At 35.2% G+C, this 7596-nt stretch overlaps 1 protein-coding gene across 5 annotated transcripts in view; it reads right to left on the bottom strand.

Moving 5' to 3' along the window:
• LOC149475340 (fasciclin-3-like) overlaps window positions 1-7596 on the bottom strand; it is a 98267-nt gene extending 90671 nt beyond the window's left edge. For all 5 annotated transcript variants that reach the window (XM_089713433.1, XM_089713434.1, XM_089713431.1 and 2 more), the window contains exon 1: window positions 7368-7596. The gene's annotated coding sequence lies outside the window, so the exon portion shown is untranslated. The remainder of the gene's footprint in view (window positions 1-7367) is intronic.

Raw genomic sequence — 7596 nt, forward strand, 5'->3', positions numbered from 1 at the left:
AGAAATTAAATACTAGACTTATAACATGTTAGAGGTAACTTTCTTTGCTATGTAACGTGTTATTTATATACTTTAGTTCAGAGAAGAATTTTTAAGGCATCGAAAAACTTCGATCACAAGGCGGGATTCGAAGAATTCTTTTTCGTCGTTTCTCGGCTAGAGTAAGGTATTATATTTACATACATCCAAAGTTACAATAATTAATATATTATCTTAATCTTAATACTATTATAAAGGCGAAAGTTTGTATGGATGTTTGTTACTCTTTCACGTAAAAACTACTGAACCGATTACAATGAAATTTAGCACACATATAGAGGGTAACTTGGCTTAGCACATAGGATAGGTTTTATCCCGGAAAACCCACGGGAACGGGAACTATGCGGGTTTTCCTTTGAAAACGCGAGCGAAGCCGCGGGCGGAAATCTAGTATTAAATAATAAAATACTAAGACCTCGATTAAATCACAAACAACATTTATTTTTACTTACACGGAATTAGGAACACGGCTTTCCTTCATTTGCATGCACGCAATTTATACTAAAATGAATAATTAATTTTATATAATAACTTTTTAATTTATTTTTCTTATAACTAATATAGGTAACAAGCATATTTAAGAGTAGCTAAGTTACTTATAAAATTAAATTATATGTTTGTTAGCAGTTTATTTTACACAGTTATGTAAGGCATAGGTAGTGTTGTACCTACGTACTATGTTATATTATGTTTTATAGGGGATATGGTCTATCATTGACAAAACCCTTTTAAATAAATATTAAAATAAACAAGACTAATTGTATAATCAACCATAAATACCTACTCCCAATTTACTTACTAAGCCGAGGCAAATATTATTAACGAATTATATTACTTTTTCGCTAAAAATTCAAAATGAGAACATTCCTTTTATAATTCCCGCGTATTATGGGTTATGACATAGACTATAGACAAACGAATATTCTAGTTTTTACTCTATGCTCACAACCAGTTCTGAAACAACAATTATTAGAAAACTTTCTCTTCAAATGTACCACTGTTATTTGAACCATTAGATTGTATGATTGTTCCATTTTTGAATTCTTCGAAGCTTTTTTTATCTGCATTCCCGCCATAAAAAAGTCATTATTTTTTTTATAAACGGCTAGTTTTAACACGCTTATATTAGCTTCACCTGTATGTTTGTATGTAATTGACTCCTTTAGACTCGATTTTGACTTTAAACGGACAGATCAAGGATCGGTGACAATAAAATGTATGAATGTAAACGTGTTTTTTAGTTTTTATAAACTAAAAACATTCCTAACCTCTGTACAGCCTAGTTTTACATTTCAAAATAGAAACTGGTTTTTGCACGAATTGAAACACATGAATACACAAACATTTTAGTTTAAAGACTACTAAAAATGACGTAGTTTTCTGTACTAGTTTTTATGTAGACATTACTTTACATCCTACTTAGTAGATAATACTTTCAAACGATTTCAAACTCAGAAATCGGATTCGGAAAGCAGTATCTATGGAGAAGAATCGGCAAGAAACTCCATAGATTCCATACATAGAACTCCATACATTTAGTTGTGATATCCTACTAATATTATAAATGCGAAAGTTTGTGAGGATGTGTGTGTTTGTTACTCTTTCACGCAAATACTACTGAACCGATTACAATGAAATTTAGCACACATATAGAGGGTAACTTGGATTAACACATAGGATAGGTTTTATCCCGGAAATCCCACGGGAACGGGAACTATGCGGGTTTTTCTTTCAAAACGCGGGCGAAGCCGCGGGGGGAAAGCTAGATTCTAAAAATAGTATTTTCTTGTGTTTGATTTTACGTTACATATGAGCAATAAACACATTTAAACAATTTTTAACCAATTTTCAGTCTATCTGTAACCATGCTCTCTGTAAAATGTTCGAAACGGCGATTTAAATCTATAATATCTTCTTCTTCTTATATATAAAAATGAATCGCAAAATGTGTTGGTAAGCGCATAACTCGAGAACGGCTGAACCGATTTCGATAATTCTTTTTTTATTATATTCCTTGAAGTACGAGGATGGTTTTTACGTAGAGAAAACGTAAATATGTACCACGGGCGAAGCCGGGGCGGACCGCTAGTCTTATATATAAAAATGAATCGCAAAATGTGTTGGTAAGCGCATAACTCGAGAACGGCTGAACCGATTTCGATAATTATTTTTTTATTATATTCCTTGAAGTACGAGGATGGTTTTTATGTAGAGAAAACGTAAATATGTACCACGGGCGAAGCCGGGGCGGACCGCTAGTAACATAATAAATATGCTTTCAAAATCCGTTACTCTTTAATTTTTTAATATATCCATAGGGCATAGACAAATTTATAAAACAGAATCTCATAGAGTATAGACCAATCGAACGAACATGGACATGCAAGATTACGTTTTTTAAACAAAAAAAGGCCCAAAACGACCTGTACCTCAACACCATCTGCTCTCTACCTGTTGGCGGCAAAAAATGTTGCCCTACGAAATAAAACAGACGTTTTGATGAAAACTATTGTAAGCAGGTTGTTCAAGGTTGAAGGGAAGTTGAATTTTATAATAACATTATATAATTTAAGAATCCATACTTAATATTATAAATGCGAAAGTAACTCTGTCTGTCTGTCTGTTACTCAATCACGCCTTAACTACTGAACCAATTTGCATGAAATTTGGTATAGAGATATTTTGATACCCGAGAAAGGACATAGGCTACTTTTTACCCCGGGAAATAAGATAGGTTTTATCCCGGAAATACCACGGGAACGGGAACTATGCGGGTTTTTCTTTGACTGCGCGGGCGATGCTGCGGGTGGAAAGCTAGTCTTTTATAAACGCTTTGTAGATATGTAAAATAGTTTACTTATACAAAAAGTAAGAGACATACCTACCTCCGTCCATTTACTATTTCCGTTAAAAATGTGCTATGTGTTTAAATGTGTAAAAACACATTTTATGAATTTTAGAAATTATTCTAACTAGTGAAGCATTTTCTTAAACACAAAAACAACAACATCAGCATTGACCTATAACCATAAAGCATAAAATGATAAAACATCAACTAAAAAATATGTTTTTTATTTCATCGCAGTCGAGTTTTTTTAATTAAGTAAAAAACGTCATCTATACTAATCTATACTAATATTATAAAGCTAAAGAGTTTGTTTGTTTGTTTGTTTGAACGCACTAATCTCGGGAACTACTGGTCCGATTTGAAAAATTCTTTCAGTGTTAGATAGCCCATTTATCGAGGAAGGTTATAGGCTATATTTCATCACGCTACGGGCAACAGGAGTGGAGCCACGGGGGTGGAACCGCGCGGAGCAGCTAGTACATATTATAAAGTTGAAGAGTTTGTTTGTTTGAACGCGCTAATCTCAGGAACTACTGGTCCGATTTGAAAAATTCTTTCGGTGTTAGATAGCCCATTTATCGAGGAAGGCTATAGGCTATATATCGTCACGCTAAGACCAACAGGAGCGGAGCTACGCGGGTGAAACCGCGGAGCACAGCTAGTAGATTATAAAATTCGTACTCTACCTACATGTAAATGACAATACAGATTGCCATCAACAGCGGCGGAAAGTTTTTAAACTGTGCAAATATTTAATATTTATTTTGTAACTGCATTGCGGTTTTAGTGGGGATTATATATTTTTATCTGCAATTCTGTCTGTGGGTTGTGAAGCGGTGAAACTATTATGATGAAGTTTCTAATTTACATTTAATTGTATTATCGACGTAATACATCTTATATATGTAGGTATTATATTCGATTTCAAATACATACTTATAATATGTTGAGAGAATGAACATGAAATAGGTACCTAGGTGAATTTGAAATGTTTGATTATTATTATTACGTTAAAACAGCTAAACACATACCTTCATAATCTAAATAACACAGAGTAAAACAAAAAAAAATAACCTTCACTATGTTAAAAAACCGTCAGTCATCTCTGTGATCACCTCCATCAATATGAAGAATCATTCATCAAAATCTATTCAGCCATTTAGAGGTTACAGTGGTATTTCTCTGTAAATAAATAAACGCACATTTCTTTAATGCTAGGCGTCCATTAGAGGCGGATCGGGCCGGGCCGCATCGCAACGGGCCGTCTCTAATGGACGCGCTGTTTGCTCCTGCGTCCACCTGTACGGGGCGCGGCGGACCGCCTAGGCGGATTTTATCTAACAGACGCTCGCCGCTCACACCCGCCTGCCTGCGTCCACTAGACGGGTCGGGGCGGGCCGGGCCGCAGCGCACCGCCGGCAGAAATCCGCCTGCGAAGCGATATCCGCCAATGCGTTGCGGCCCGCCCCGGCACGATCCGTCGCTAATGGACGATGTTTCATACAAAACATAGGCCGGCGTATTTTTGCGTTGCGATGCGGCCCGGCCCGATCCGCCTAGTGGACGCCAGCCATTACAGACACATAGAAACTTACGATGCTTATAGAATCGATGAAGAAGAAATTTACAAACAGTATAGGTAGGTACGGTACCTACTATAAAACGGAGTTTAATTTAACTGCTGGTTAGGAACTACGGTTAACGAATGTTTGAAGTTTAATGTGCGGTAATTATATTTGATAGATCTAATTTTATTGCTCTTTGATACGTTTTATCCAACTTCAAAAAGGTTTACGTTCGTCAGATAGAAAAAGCCCTGGGCATTTTTTTTTATTTATTCTCTGTATAAGCAGTAATTTCCATATTTTTTTAACGAAGGATGCACGTAGGTAGTTACGACTAAAGCCACGAGACAAAACGAGTTTTAATTTCGTCCTTTCTTTTCCCCTTACCGCATACAAAGCCATATATGGACGACGAAGTTCATGAATTTTTTATAGGCTAACTATAAACAATATCTAAAAAAACTACCTTACATCTTAAACAGCATTACATTGAGAATTGAAACGTAATTAATTTATACAGTGTAAATGTTATCCATCAGATATATTATAGATTTAGTATAGCGCGTGCGACGGTTTGGATGCGCGGAAAAAACAGTGATTTTCAAATTAAGATTTCAATATCAAAAAGGTTAGTAAACCCATGAAAAAAAATATTACTTCATTCTTTAGTCTTTCTAAAATAAGGTAAAACATTTGGTTTGGTTGTTTTTTTGCTTTAATCATGTTTTTTTTGTACTTTTCCAAATCTGTCATATTTGGCTTCGTATGCATTCCGTCCAAAATATATTATGTCATATGTGGCTTGGTATGCATTGAAGGATACTTTCACTGATTGTTCCAGTATCGATCTTGGACACTTTTATCTTACTGCTAAGCATGTAAATATCATATCATCATCAATAAATACAGACTCATGCTATATGCTACTGTATGATTTTTAATTAGCCGTTTCAGAGCAAATGCGAAAGTCAGGGAAAGCTCTTATTACCAAAAGACGTGGTCGTCTTTCAAAAACTTAGGAACATCGGCATCTCTGGAGTCTCCTCAGTATTCCTGACTCGCCAATTGCCGCAAAAAAGCTACGAAAAACTCCTGCAAGACATCTAGATTTTCACTTTGATTCTGTACGATCTGATGGGATTATAGTCATTACCCAATTTGGAAGAAGAACACCCGTCAGCTATGCCTATACTGTTCCAATTTCGTTCCTTCACATTATGTGAAAAATATAACGTGTTTTTTATGTTATAATGACAAACTTAATTGTTTTAAGCAATTTCACGAAGTATAAGTTTGTTGTGATTCTGGGTGTTATTTAGGTATCCATATAAAGTACTAACATTTCGCCCGCGGCCTCGCCCGCTTTTTCAAAGAAAACCCCGCATAGTTCCCGTTCCCGTGGGATTTCCGGGATAAAACCTATCCTATGTGTTAGTCCAAGTTACCCTCTATATTATGTGTGCTAAATTTCATTGAAGTCGGTTCAGTAGTATTTGCGTGAAAGAGTAACAAACATATACATAATATACATCCACCCTCACAAACTTTCGCATTTATAATATTAGTAGGATAGGATTTATGTAAAATATATGTAGTATATCAGTTGACTTAGCATTCAGGATACAAGCCTAAGTTTAGTTTGGGGCTTAGCAACCATGTGTGTGAAATTAGTCCTGAATATATTTTTATTTTATTAATTAGTTACTTTTTTCTAATTGCATACGAAGCCATATATGACAGAAAAAATACAACACACACTGCATACGAGTCCATATATGGCGCCGTTTCATATTTTCTATAATATAAGTAAATAATTTTTTTTCTCAATTTGATCTCATAATGTAAGGTCTAATAAACACTTTTTTGCAAAAAAATAATTTTTATTTCATCTCCTTAATAATTCATGCAATAAGGGGTTAACCTAGACGTAGTTTGTTCCGCGGATAAAACCACGGGACACAGCTAGTCAATTTCCTTACTAAGCTACTTTTAATCATATCAATATGAATAGAATATTACCAGCAAATGACCACAAATGGAGTGACTCATATCATAATAATTATTCTAAGCACGAACTTCGTATATTCGTCATATTGGCATTGGCATTCCATTGAGTGAATAAAATTTACAGTATGTCTGTCACTCTGTTTAGCAGAAACTGCTAAAATTGCGTGCGTTTTTTAGTTCATGCAAGTTATTCCTAACTACTTTTAAAGTAGAAGACCTGTTATTCTAAGTTTAGTATTTAGAAGCACAAATAAGACACTCATTCACATTTTACCCTACCTTAAAGGCTGTTAGCCTATAAAATACTTCTTTAAAAATAACATTATAACGCTGGGACACAAGACATTTCTGAAACAACCGGCCTATTCTAGACAGCTCTCTAGTCTATGTAGAAGACAAAAGTTCAACGACATTCCTCCACCAACCCACACTTAGCCATCTTGTAGATTGTAGCCCAGATACCAAAAGACAAAAAACCCTGAATGGAAAAAGGCGGTAGTTACACGGAAAAGTCTAGAAGCACTATTTAATTCACATAAGCAAAAGCTATACCTATGTCGTAATATTATTTCAATATTACCGGTTTACTGTATTATAAAATACCAATAATTCGCATATAAAGCAAAAAATTATCCAACCATCACACAGTCTAGTTAAATACCGCTAAAACCTGTTTGAAATATTCGAAAGGATCCCATTCACGTAACGATCTAAATTATTAACCATTCACAATTTTATTTCCACGTTTTTAACACAATATTACACACGCTAGAAACACTGGCCGTTATACATTTTTTTAAGAAAAAGGATCGAGTTTGAAAATAGAACACAATATACCTGAATCGCGTGGGTACAGACAACAGAAGAAATTTCGATAAATGCAACGATAACAAAGAAATAGATTGTACCTGATAATGACGAGTTCCCGGCAATGAGTCACAAGCACTTTTTGTTGCACAAAGTTTAATTTTGAACTTTGAAAACAGTATTCTACGGCTGAACGCGGCACTGCCACACCTCAGAGCACTTTCAAAACCGGTTTCAAACGGTCACGTAAAAGTAGTTTGGGAGCGCGATGACGGCCGACACAAGCACCACCCGTGAACGTTACCGGCTGACTGACGTTTGGAAAAAAGT

Source organism: Colias philodice, chromosome 30, assembly GCF_061535455.1.
Source record: "Colias philodice isolate Cphi_HAF_F1 chromosome 30, ilColPhil1 Martin Lab GWU primary, whole genome shotgun sequence".
In the NCBI taxonomy this organism is placed as follows: domain Eukaryota; kingdom Metazoa; phylum Arthropoda; class Insecta; order Lepidoptera; family Pieridae; genus Colias; species Colias philodice.